The following is a 14722-nucleotide window of genomic DNA, read 5'->3' on the forward strand; positions in this document are numbered from 1 at the left end:
TCTTTTTATTTCATGTGATATCATTGGGGTCAAAGTTCATATGACATCACTTCCTGTGTTCTCAGCTGATGTATGATGCCACTTCCTCTACCCTAGGAATTTTGGTAAATTGACATCCCTGCTCAAATGTGAAAATCCAATCAACAACCAGATCAAATAGAGCAGTCAGCCTCAAAGTAAATCTGCTTCAAAGTGAGTCTGTTTGGTCACTTATTGCGGCATAAAGCATGTGCCATAAACCTTTAGTAACAGTCAAAACATAGTGACATAACACAACAGAAAGGGGACAGTCTGTCATTGTAAACAGAAATACAGGCATCTGGCTTTTGTCTGCCTACCTACTTTGTTTGTTGCAATCACCTCCTCCTTTCATACTGTTCAATGAACTCTGACTGGATAGGTAGCTTGGACTATAATGTCTCACTAAAAATGAATATGCAATACTGTTCTCTGATTGCCTACTCCCAAGTAAGGCACCACCCTGTCTCACAATGAACTAAATTCTAGAAAGACATGACACAGAAATGTCTCTAATAGACTTTTTCATATCAAAGTGCCATGCTTCTCTTATGCTTACTGTACTTGTTTTTCCACTTTGTTCCCTAACCTTCTGTAACCAGTAACATTCATCTTCATGCACAGTCTATTCTTGACTATGCTATTCTTGGCTCACGGATGGCAAGCACAGAATGAACATTCTGGAGTTTGAGCTGGAGTACAACGTATAGAGATGCCAGTGAAAATAAGCCCCGAACTTTCAGGATCGCCAGTGCAGAGTCTTAAACCCATCATACATCCAACATCAAATTGCATGCTAAAGAACCACAACCCACTAACCACAACACCTTAGGACATATCTGCCTCCTCATTTGCAGAACTATAGTCCACCTAACAGAGCTGACATCCACCCAGGTTATCACGAAGCATTCTTTACCCACTGGATCCCTCCCTCCACTTGTTTGTAACTCTTTTTTCCCACTTTCCCATTGTCTGATCTTCCCCTCTGTCACTTTCTTTCCTCCAAAAGACCCAGGTCTGGATAACCCTTGTGGGGGGACATAACATTACTCCATGGACAATCCTAGGTGCTCTGAAACCACTATGTTGGTCATATGACAAAGTATAAAATCAGATTAATATATCATGGCATTAGTGAGTGTTCCTAATCCTAGCAGAACACTCAGAACTTGGGCTGTTATCTGTTGATACCAGCCACCATTCTGAGCTTTGCAACAACCGAGATGACACCACTTGCAAGTGTGCAGAACCTTACCTTGTACAGCAGTGTTTCTTTCACTTGTCTCTCTCGCTGTCCACGTCTCTCATTTCCTACTTTTCATGCCTCTCCACTACTGTGATGGAAGTAGAAAGGAGTCTCTTTCTTTCAGGAAAGAATCCTCGTTTAATTTGTCATGGTTACCTTGTTATTTTGAGGATGATATTGTTTTGGGGATTTTTTATTTTTCCCTCCTTGTGCAAAACATTTACCAAAAAGAAAACAGCATTGCATCTGGTTCCCAATGGTGATAATACCCATGGCTGTAGAGTTTTCTGGCTGGAAACAGGTCAATAGAGGATGAAGGGCTGTTACGTCAGTACAGCCTGCCGCTGCTGGATTTCTCTCCTAATTAGAAGATGTGTGGGATTGCTGACAGCTCAGTTGCACACAGTGCAATGACAACGGTCTAGCACAGCCTGGTAAAAGCTCCCTGTCACAACATTCAGATATTTCTCCTGTAGCCCTCACTTATTTAACCAATCATTCTATCCTCTTTGAGTGCAATGTTTAATGACATTATACTACTTCCCACTTTGGGTTGTAACAGCTGGTTTATGCCCACATTCACAACTATTATGGAGAGAGCATATCTCCGGTTGTATTGCTCTTGGTTGTGGGCAATAACGAGGGACGTCATTTCACCAAAATGCCTGGTGAAGTGGAAATAACATCACTTGGCCCGTGACCTCTGATAACATAAAAGGAAGTGATGTCATTTGACCACAACCAAAAGCGACATCACATGAAGTGATCAAACACAACCTTTAACCCCTTGACAGAACAGGAAGTGGCATCACTTATCATTGCTCCTAGGTACACTACAACAAATATGGTTACAATATCACTGTACTTTGATATGCATTTCATATAAGAATTGATCACCATATGTATCATGAATATCAGTGTGTATAGGTTTGTATTACCAAATTTCTATGAATGCAAGCAGATGTCCAAGGCCAAATGACAATGATGTGTTATATTGTAGCACTTACGCTTAAGCGCTTTATATTGAACAAATATACATTCAATATCACCCAACCTGTGTTGGTACTCATTTATCAACCGCAAAAGGTTGAAAGGCTGACTTGGTCTTGCAGGGATACAAAGCTTCCAGGATATAGTAAAAAGAGCAATTGTCCGAATGTTCTCAAAGCCAGAAAGTAAATTACACTCTGTAGTGGATACCATTAAACTGGTAACTGAGATTTAACAGCAGACCAGTTCAATCTGCAAGGTCTGGTGCAAAGTTGACCGCATGTCAAACCTGAGTGGATCTACTTTTCAGGCTTCAGAGGTTGGCAAAATACATACCATTGGGAGGGTTCATAGATCTGTCTTAAATAATTTAGATTAGCACAAGGAAAGCAGCACACTCAAACAGCATCCCGTACTCTGGGCACTCATTACCTCCTACATGCAAACAAACATCCTGAACATCATGCCACAGAGATAGGAAAGATAGATACATTACAACAAAGCATTAATTGTGGCTCAATTAAATCAAGGGCCACTTTATGTGCTACGGTCAAATATTTATTCACTGTACACAACTTTTAGGCATAAAGATTGTGTCTAGTCACCAAGGACACCGAGATGGGATGTCTTCAGATGATTGTAACAGAGACAACACCGAAAAAAACATGCTATAACTGCAACTTGCAAAAAGCAAAATAGATAGTCTGAACTGGATGCTTAGTATACTGTAAATGCTTTTGGGAGGTTTTTGTGAATTTGAAGTGTTTAAGAACAGACTAGATCAGTGACTCACCCCCTGAAGTGTGCCTGAAATAAACCTTTAATGAGTCTAGCAATTATTGCATAGAATTCTACAAAGATACATTTTTTGTTATTCCTATTCTTTCTGTTTTATGGTGCCTGCTGAGAGTTACACCTGAACAAGAAAGCCAGGCAATCTAGAAGCAAAGAGCCATGTGGCACTGGCCACAGCCCAGGAGCTTCAATTTGTTAAAACAAAAAAAAAGAATGTTTTTTAGTGGTAGTAGGGGAGAACACAGGGGTAGCAAGGGAGACCTCAGGGGTTGCAGTTGCGACCCCTGGTGACCCCCAAATAACATCTGTGGCAATAATACTATAATAATGAGCTGGAGAAAATGTAGTTTATGGTGTCATCTAAAGAAGTGATGTTTACAATTAATTCAACTACAATAAGACAGCAGGCGAAGTAAAGGGGCAGCATTGCATCACTGACATTGAGATGTCCCAGTGGCAAAAAATGCTATCAAAACAAGCCTACAGAGGTCATACTTTTAAAATTACTCCCACAGGCAATTGATCCTTACTATGTAATCATTAAGCATCAATTCCTAGCTTCCAGAAGCGTGTAGTACTGGCATGTGGTGGGCTACTCCCAACTGAATTGATGCAAATACATTTCAGTGCCTGGTCCATGCACTAATGTTCCAAACAGCAGTGATTAAAAGTGTTACTATGCTATTACTAATCTATTGCAAAAGAATATATCTGTTTGGCATAGATAGGCCCTGTTCTGCATCAGATTACAATAAGTATGTCTATGTGTACATTGCACTGTATGCAACATGTTTCACATTAACCCTGGTAAAAATCCTTTTCTGGCAAAAAGAAGTAGAAGGGGGAACAGAGACTTCTTTGCACTGTTTACAAACTTGTACCAAATGGATGGAATCAGCAGCACTACCAACAAATCACTGGCAACAAACAAACTAAAACGTTGCTTTGGTGCACACAGTAGAAACAGGTCCTTATTTTAATCTTTGTGTGAGTAGTTCCATAACATATGTCAACCTTCTTTATTCTGTGGGAGACTATGCTATGTTTATTTTCAAGCCTCACAGTTTGTCGAGCATCCTACAAAACAAATGGATTTAGGGGATAGTCCCAATAAATGTAGGGTGTATTTCCCGATTACCCATTTTGCATTGCATGCTCAGAAGGAATGCATGGTTGAATAAATATCACAGACATGTTTGATACATTTGCTGTCATTCTTATGTTTCCAAAATGCACTTAGTTTTATGCAAAGCAGCCAGCATCTGACATTCAGGGCACCCACATTACACAACGCCCACCCCCTCAAGCCCCACTCCTGCAAAGGGGGGTTCCCCCTGTAAATTGTGTCCATTTCTAGCACTGGAGGTGAAGCTAGGGAACAGTGAGCAAGAAGTCCAATGTCTGGATTGCCCTTTAAATTAGTATAAACCCTATGCAAAACAAATGTACGAAAATATAGGAGCTCTTCTACTGTTAGAAACATTCCATTTCCAGCATGTTAACCACAGATCACCTAAACATCTGGAATCACCACTGTGAATATACCCCCACTTTTAAAAGTACATGTGTAGTGTACGGCACCTAGTTACCTCTTAGCTAAGCACACACAACAAATGCATGATTAGGCAAAATACACATTTAATAAAACTCAGTTGAATAAGGTTCTACATTCCAAACTAGGCATCACCAATAGGTGCATTACTTGTGGACATATATTTTCATTGGAAGCGTTCAATTTGCTAACAAATGCCACCCCCAGTCACCTTCTCCAGTAGCATAACAATGCTGCTGCTTCAGAAAGGTTGCAGACACTGGTCAGGCATCATCTGCAGTGTTCCATCCACCACAAGGAATTGTCCAGGTATGATCTTTGGAAGCTGGATGTTGTCAGCCATGGATATTACATACATTTGTTATTAACTTTAAGTGAGGTTTGGGCAAGTGGGTTGCTTCTCTGCTTACCCAGGGTACATTTTTCTCACGCATAGGGTCATGAGTTTGGAGAAGACATTCAGAAAAGCTGGAGTCTGCTTTTAGTGTTGGCGCTTGTGCATTGATGGAAGGGCAATTACATTAGATGTAAAATAAGAGCAAAACAGGAATATAATTATAGTATTATGTAAAGTATAAATGGAATTAGTACAGTGCGCTTTCAGAATATCATTAACATAGATTTACATTAGCCATGGGTTGCTGGGGAAGGCTGATAAAGACACACAGGGCCTCATTATGAGTTTGGAGGTAGCTATGCCGTTTTTAGCGGTATGGCTACCCCCAAACTCGGGACCAGGACCCACAAAATGGGAATTACCGGGCCATTCCGACCTTTGCAGGCCCGGTAATTCCCATTCTCAGGACCCGGACACGGTACGTTAATGACGGGTCCGTTATTAGCATCCTGCTCTGCTAGCGGGTGCCGCTCTGCACGTCTGGTCTGGCTAGGCGTACAAAGCAGGACCCATTGCAAAACCTGTAATGTGGCGGCCCGGTATGAACGGTGCTGGTCCCTTACCGGCACTGTTCATACCTTGGCCACCACAGTCGCAATGAGGCCCATGATATATACACCCAACACATTTCTTTGAGAGAACTGAAACTCAGAGTGACTGACCTGAATGATAGAGATGACATTTGTAAGTTTTCTGAGGGAGCAGAAAATCATGCTGACTGGATTGTGTGGTACTATTTTTAGGAGGGAGGAGTGAATCACATTGACTGATTTGAGAGGGACACAAGTTATGTTATTCTGAAGGGGCACTGTGACTTGGTTCAGAGTGATCTTTGAGTTGTTTGCTTTTCATAGGAAACATGGACTCTCTGGTTTATGAGCAAACCATCTGATCCCCAGAAAGGCAGAGTGACTGAGTTCAGAGTGACACACAGGATTGTTTCTGTATGAGATGAATATAGCAGCAACTGGATAAGGACCAACACATACCACATTTTAGGGACTAGAACATTAAAGTGACTTAGTACAGACTGATATAACATACCACGTAGAGCGCGGAGTAACTGCTGGAGCACAATATCACTCATAAAGAGAATCACAAGTCACAGATTTCATAAAGTAACAATTTATCATTCAGAACAGATCAGAAGCTAACATGAATTCTAAATAGCAAATGCTCTCTCCCAGTGGATAGAGGCACCTTAACCTCCGACTTGATACTGCACCACTGCAAGGAGAGATCTATGTGCATGCACAACAACTCACTTATCAAGTTCCTTTTCCTGGTCTACAAATCTATGAATGGTCTTTATCCTCAGTACCTGTGAACTGGATAGTCCAGCCCTTTTCATGAGCAGCAATTACCCTTGAGATGGATGAGGATGCAGATGTTACTCATATGCCAAATAATAGAGCCGACTCAGGAAGTTGACAAAAGGAAGACTGTTTTAATGTCAATTATCTAAAACAGGGAGCATAACAAACATCAACGCAAACGCTCAATCTTCAAACTCAAAGCATTTAAGAAAAAACTGTACTTTTATAAGCAAAATGTGTCATTAATGACGTCTAACCTACGTTTTACCAATGTCATACTATGTTGCAAATGACAAAAACCTAACGAAGTGAGTTATTGGCTCTAATTGAATATCTAACTATATGATCCATACTAGTCTAAAAAGTGTAACTATGTGATTGGTTATTTAACATCAGCTGGGCAACTAAGCCCTCATCTAAAAATGACCACTATGAACGTCACTAAATACATGACGTCCCATTGGTTTACACCCTATAGGACCCTTGAATACGCAGGTCCTCTACAATTGGTTGGCACTCTGCCCATCTTCAGTGCTTTCCCACCTACGTTACCAGCCTGCAGGCTGGCCATCTAGATGCTGGTGAGGTTGCCTTAACTTTAGCTTCCCACCAATTAGCATATCAATCCATCATCACCTCAGTAGTCTGCTGTCAAGTAAGCCTTTGAACTTCGTCCTTTAGAGTGTTCTTAGCTCTGAGAAAATTAGGGAGTGAGCAGAACAGTCTGCCTCATACATAGGTGTGGTCATCGCGTTCATCCAACTTCATTCTTCCATTTGACTAGAGACCATAAAATCAAGCCTTTTTTTGTATTTAATATTTTATTCCAATAGACCTCTGATGTCTTCCTTATTATGTTCACACCTTCTGGGCAGGAGGTTTGTTCTTTCACACGATTTTGCATCCAAAATCAGTTTACTCTAGTTTGATAAGGCCTTGGCTTCTTGGGGCTCATCCAACCTCGCCTTTCTGAGCTCTGCTTCTACCATTCAATGTCTGCTTTTTTAAATGCGACACACTGAACTGAGGCCTTTTTTTCCAAACTGCTTTAATATGTTTAGTGGAAACATCCATCATTCTCTCATTCCTATGTATGTATATGTTGCCGCTTGCTGCAATCTATTTTACTATAAGCTGTTAACCGACTTCAATTCAGCACTCCAACTAAGTCAATGCCGAGTCTGGGATGCCCAAGTGAAGCCCTTAATTATATATTTTTATGACAAGTTCATAGATCTGGATGATAAACCCTTGTATAATGCCCTTCTCTTTGAATCCCCCTGACCTCACTGAGGCAAGAAGTAGGTTTGTTTTGCAAATTAAAAGATTTATTTTACAAATTAAACAAGATATATATCACACTTTTATAAATAAATTAATATTTTATAGCACACTTATGAATATGACAGTGATCAACAATGGATAGTATTATACTAGCACACTTTTTGAATTACTTAAGAGTTGGTATAGAGAGGATAAAGTAGCTGAGAATGCTTTTATGGGTTCAAGGAAATGCAATGATGGAAAAGAATGCAGCACAGAAATAACTGAGATGGTTTCCACAAGAGATAATATGATCACTTTTTCTTTTGACAATTCACTTCCCCCCTATGCAATATAAGGAGATGGAAGGGGAGCACACAATTTTCAGGAACACAATAAAATGCAATACCAATTCAGTTCCCCCCTAGCAAGCTTAGAGCAACAGAGATGATTTTAAAACACAGGCAAAAATACTTTAAACGTGATTTGCAAAGAAGTGAAAATATGCTAAAAATGATTCTAATTCCCTATACAAGATTCAGGGTAGGTGATAGCTACTTGATATTGATTCAGGTCAACACTATCAGTGATTCATGAGGGATTATCAGGTTGAAAACGGATTTCAGCAGTGCCAACAAAAGACAGCGATTTTGACAGGTGGAGAAATTTGATTCAAATTGCAATTCGCAGCACTTTTTCCGAGTGCGTCGAGCGCGATTATGGAAAGCGGAGGATCCTAGCTCTAAAATGAAATCTCGTTCCTAGCACATGCGGTTCAAAAGATACGAATGATTTTGTGGAGGTAGATTTTCAGAAATGAAATAATGATTCAGAATGGCAAATTACACTTTCACAGGTTTGAAATCACAGAATGAACACACAATTTCTATGATGCAGTTCTAAATAGGTGGAAATGGTTTGAATTAGATTATTTTAAACTAAGAGATGACTATGCACAGTTCTGGCTGGATACTCACTCCTAATTTTGGAAGGAATGGGCCTCGTCAGAGATCTTGTCAACAGGTTTAGCTGCGGTTCTCTCTGCTCTGCTGGTCTGGATCCCTGGTTCTGGCAAATGTTCTGGCACTGCACAGCAGTCTGGTCTGGGTCTGGTCTTCTATCGGCACTGAACGGCAGTCTGGATACAGCTCTGCTTTCTGAGTTCTGGCACAGGGTTCTAGCCAGAATCAAACAGCTTGCCCGGCTGTTGAATAGTTTGGTTAGGTGGCTGGATTCTGAGGCCTGCTGAGAAGGATTCAGCTTGTGGACTAGGCCTCTCTGCTGCAAGTTATGAAGTCTGGATTCTAAGTTCTGGTTCTGGAGTCTTCTGGATTTGAAGTCTGCATTCTAAGTTCTGGTTCTGGAGTCTTCTGGCAAAGCGCTTCACAGGAAATCAGTTTGAAGTGGGAAGTGAGTGTCCCTACCTGGGTTTCAGTGGTCCTTTTTATGTCTTTTGAAAGTGGGTGGGAAGGCTGACTTTCTATGCCCAACCCTCTGAAGATCCTGATAGGTTAGTGGATTTTCTGTGCTCTCACTGGAGAACAGAGTTGTGAGTCATCGGGTGTCATTTTTATGGCATACAGAAAGAACACTCCCCTTGTCACTTTGCACACAAATCTATTTTTGATCCACATGCGTATTTATCTATGTACAATTTTTCTAATATTATATGTCCAGTTAACATATTTTCTGTAGCACCAAACCATCCGATCCCTGTCTTTGTAAGATGTCGTGTCACTTCTGACAGGATTCTGCCCTTTTCATCCAGAACACAACCTCTGAACTTTTCCAGAATTTATACAAATGTGCGCAAGGAATATGGGCATCAGAAGTTGAAGTGTCAGATTTTTAACATACAGACATTTGGAGTAATACCCTATTTTCCGCTACTACCCCACAGAACATACCACAGAGTCCTAACACCTCTTAAAATGTGCACAGAAAAATCACAGGAATAATGATATTATTGATATAATTTTGACGATTATGTACTATGAATTGTCCATCTTTCTAAAATTATGCTCTGGCCAAGATGGGTGTGGTTTAGATTCCAAAGCACATGGGGGAATTTCTGTCTGTCCCCGCCTCCAAGCTCAGCTGGCTCACAGGGGCAGGGTTCCTCCCAGTTTCTTCCAAGAGGAAGCCATTTACGACCCCCTGATTTAACATTTGCCTGAGCCAAGGAAAGTTCATTGTTCTGTTTCCTGCAGTCCCATGTACTCCTCCCCTGATTCAATCAGAGAGGTGTGATCTCATTTTGGTGGTGCAGCAGAATACAGCCAGGCCTGTGAACAGTAGGTGTTAAGAATTCCATTAACCAGCAAGGCTTTGAAGTTTCCAGCTAACTCAGGTTCCTTGTCAGCTCCTGAAAGACAGGCCTCCTGTCAGAGTTTAGACCGCTAATGCAGGTTAGTGTTGAGTGCCGGTACTGTACCCCTTTTTGGGAGCTGTCTTGAATTAATACATTTCAGATTTTGAACAGCACCATATTCCTTTGCACTGGTTTCGCTCATGGCGCTTCTGGCCCATCACGCTCGCACTGGTGGGTGGCAGGTCAGACGACCATTTTGGTGTGCGCAAAACTGCGTAGTTTTCCTGGATTCTGGTGCAAATGTGGGCTTTTCAGCCATCTTGGATTTTCTAAGCCCACTGCACCAAATGTTGTAGCATAATAGTTCAAACGTGGGTCAAGACACCTGACAAAGCTTAGAGCTAGCTTCACAATAACTTTTCTGCTTGTGTGTCTTCTGCATCCATACACGTGTAAAATTATTTAATATCTTCATCTGTTTCTGTGGCATAAGTTACTTGACCTTGATCACTGCATCTTTTTATGTACTTCATCTGCAGCTCCATATGACATATACTGGGCAATGGCTAATAATAATACCATTTATCCTTGTCGTTTACTGGTTCTGCTTCTTCAGGATTCTCATTCAGATGGCCATCATATTTCTTTGTATGCAGATAAGGTTTTCTCAATGGGTATCGTGGCTCCCAGATCCTCTTATGTACTGGCCCTTTTATTGGCACCGGACTGAGTACATATTCTGCTCTTTGCCGATTCAGCTGTTCTGTATATGTCTTATACTCTGGTTTCCATCATACAGTATAAGGTGCGGGTCGATTGAGGTGGGGGTACTTGGCTCCTTCTCTACACCTGTCTGATTTCATCTTAATGTATTCACCAACATGTCCCTTTCTACCCTCCACTGCACTCAATATCACATTTGATCCCCTCTGTGTGCCGACTCTGTCTTCTACTCTTTCTCTCCACTTGCCCCACTCTGCTGGAACCCACTGCCTATAACCATCAAAGCCAGCCCAAATGTGGATCACATTAAAGCTCAGCCTAGATATCACTTAATTGCTAAAGACGGAGTACTCCTGCCCTCTCCCCATCCTGACTACCTGACTCCACTTCTTCCTCCAGTGATGCTTAATAATGTCATTTTGTATATGTCTTTGTTTTATTGAAGCACTTGCCCCCTTAGGTTAAAGTTATCTTTGTAAGTCACCTGTTTGCTTATGCATTATTTATTATTTGTATTTAGTTTAGTTTTAGTTTAGTTTATTATTTGATAATGCGCTCCAAACCCAGGGGCAGCCGGGCGCAGCAGTTACAAGAATACTTAGGCATAGGTTTCATACATACAGAGGATACATACAGTAGATACATTATGTGAGATATTAATAGGTATAAATACAAATATACAAATGTACAAGGAGTGCAAAATGTAATGTCTGGTATATGTCCCTGGTATATGTCCCACTTGATTATACCCTCATAAACTAGCTCACCACATGCATATATGTGCTATTAGATAAACACTCTTCATGGTAATGCCACCCCATCAGTAAATGTGTTATTGTAAGTCTGTTCAAAATTGACATCCCTGTTCTTCAAATAAATACAAATATACCTAGAGCCAGGCAAAGTACCAGTATCTCGCAGCCCCATTGGACAAAATGATAATTGTAACTGTACAATGTAGATTTAGTAGATCATTACATTAGTGATCCACAAGGTGTAAATCATTTTAATCACATATATTGAACACATATTTTACACCATTAACTTTGGGTATGCTTCATTAAAATTGTCCATGTAATAGGGGTGCACTGTAAGAAAAAAACTGCATCCCTCCTTTTTTTTTGATAGGTGGCACAGCACCATTAAAAGGACAATCCGTTATTTTAGAGAAACAGTCAGTTTTTGTGTTACCTACATTTGTGGACTAATATAATGATATCTATTCTTGTCGTGTTATATCTATCACCAAGACAACGAGATAGTTGTCTTTCTTATGCCCACCTTTGGGGAGTTGATTCAGAGTGACCAATGAATTTTTTTTATTGCTGTGGGGTCAGGACATCTATGTTTTTGGCTTGAGTGGGGTACATGCAACAGCTTTCTGAAGGCAGTGAAAGCCACAGTGACTGAGCTAAGTGTGACACATGTGACATATGTCTTAGGAAAGCAGAAATTCCCTTTGTCAGGCTTAAGAGTGACAAGCATGATTAATATTTCTTAGGGAGCAAAAACACCCATTGACTAAGGTCAAAGTGACACATGTGACTTTTTTGGAGAAGAAGACGTTAAAGCTTGGGTGTCTCCAGTGGATGCTGTCCTATGTTTGGTTTTCTAATGAAAAAACCAAGGCCATCTCTGTGACTCCCGGTGGTGATTGTATTTATTGTCTATCCTAACAATTGTATCTACTGATTAATAGCATGCAAGGATTCTGTATTTAGCCAATTCATTCTAGAGAAATGCCTGCTCACTATTATTGTCTCAAGTTCATATGTGTCAATCTGAACCATAGCGGTGATGATTCAAAGAGTAGTTTTATGTTAGAATCCTCTCAGTATAAAAATCGGTTTAAACTGTATTTCCTGAAACGACACACAAGAGACCCTCATCAGCCTGCATCTGTGAATGAGGCTAAAATCTTATTTTTTGGAAGAAATACATTCTAATCTGGTGTCGCCACATCCCTTCACTGTTTGTGGTGATTTGTTTGGGGATGTCTCTCATCTGCAGATGGTGGAAAGTTCCAAATTATACCAATAATAATTACAGCATTTATTTTTGTATGTCTGAACGAATAGCTATAGAGTGTTACCCAATGAATTTAACGAAAAGACAATTATTTTTGGGAGTGTAGCTGGATTACTACAGCGTGCTGACTATCCTTAATCATGGTGTCACTAGGTCATGCAGCTTATATCAATGTATTTGTTGAGAGGAAGATGAATATGTCATCCATAGATTTTGCCCCTCCCCCAGTCCAATATTGCACAGATGAGAGGCAACCGTACCCCCCTTTCCCCAGACATGTAGAGCAGGAAATGGAAACAATCTAATGCTGAAGATGGCATGAATAAACCAAACCAACATTACAACTATACATGAGCATGCACGAGACAGGAAGCAAATGTGCACTCAACATGAAGAATGTGAACACTAGGCAACACATGCATTTATACAGCAAAAATATTAACATAGCATCCAGTGGACCTCTGTCCCCCTACTCCTGTCTACCTCATGTCTTGATAACCTGTCAGTTTCCAAGGTTAGGTAGTACGTAGCCAACCAATGAATATCCCTAATGTTTTGCCACCCATTATGTATTATGCCAACCAATAGTTTATTGTACAGATAATGGGCCTGATTCCAAGTCCGGTGGTAACCGAGCTGGAGAAACTGGCAGGTTGCCACCGGACTTGGAATGAATTACCGGCTCCGGATTTGCTGGAATTACCGGGGCATTACAGCCCCGGTGGTCTGGTAATTCTGGAACCATCATTCCGTTACTCCCCATTCCCGGGAATGGAGGCCGTGGAAACACTGGCACCATGCAGTAAAGATACCAGTGTTTCCACGTCTGTCTGCAGACCTGGCAGGTGTAACACCACCGGCCACAGAACCCGTAGTTTGCCTGTCTGGAAACAGTGCCCATATGGTTTTACCGGCACTGTTAAATTCGGACCGGCTAACTTGTAATGAGGCCCTATGTCATTTTACTGTTATCAATTAAGAGGTGGTCTCAAGAGGAGCCATCAGACAAGTGTTAACCAATTGGGAATGTAACCCCTATAGAATGTGTATGTAGTCACCACTATTATCGAATCCCTGTACCCCATAGGTTTTGGTAACTAAGCTTACAGTATGATGTCGGTTATGACGTATATTGTATATAAGACCTGTTGTTTTTGAAAAGCATGTTGAGAGAGATTACAATTTACTGATTGTATGCTGTACCTGCTTTATTTTGAGGATAACATAGCTCGGTTTTGCATTGCACTTTGTCTATTCCTATTATTGGGTCCGGTTTGATCTGACTCCAAAAGTTCTGTGCAATTTGTGTTTTCCCAGGCTGTCTTAACAGTTGGTAGCAGAGGTGATGGTTTGCTACAGTTGTCGGGTTGTCGAAAGGTCCCTGCCGTGGCATGAAGACTATGTAGGTGGCCTGTGGAGAGAGGAATTATGTGAAGCAGATAGAGGTTGACAGGAGACCCTTTGAAGAAAGTCCTGTTCTGTCCCTGCTGGGCGCCTCACAGGGCGAAGCACAACTGGCTGTTGGGGGAGCCACGATACTGAAGAACCTCAATGGATCCACAGATTTAAGAATGACATAGGCCTGGCAAAATGGTCGGAGGGGATTGTTTGTATATTGGGGGATTGAGATGAAATAAAGAGATTTGAGATTAAAGCGATATTTTCTGAAAGGGGTCAGAAAAGATCCTGTGGTACACCTCAATACAGGGTAATAATAAGAGAAGGATATGTCACCAGGAGTTGGGAAGACGGCCCTAGTGTATTTATTTGTATAGAAATTGCTGGCGCCAGCCTCATAATGTAAGATAGGTTATGTTTTGACAAAAGTGAACTTTTGTGTATATTGGTAAATATTGGGGAGGACGTAAAGTTGTGGTGTGGACCGAGATGTGTTATCTGGTGTGGCAGCAGCGAAGCGAAGTGGGGCTGCTCAGAGCATTAGTGAAGAGTATGGTGTTACTTGGAATGTTGGGAGGGAACTGCGAGATGGAGCTGTTCGAAGAGTGAGTGGCATTTGTGGTGCCACTCTGAAGCATTGGGAGACACAGTAGGCGTGGTCTCACAAGGCGAAAGTATTAAGTGC

Source organism: Ambystoma mexicanum, chromosome 11, assembly GCF_040938575.1.
Source record: "Ambystoma mexicanum isolate Mex_15411 chromosome 11, UKY_AmexF1_1, whole genome shotgun sequence".
NCBI lineage: Eukaryota > Metazoa > Chordata > Amphibia > Caudata > Ambystomatidae > Ambystoma > Ambystoma mexicanum.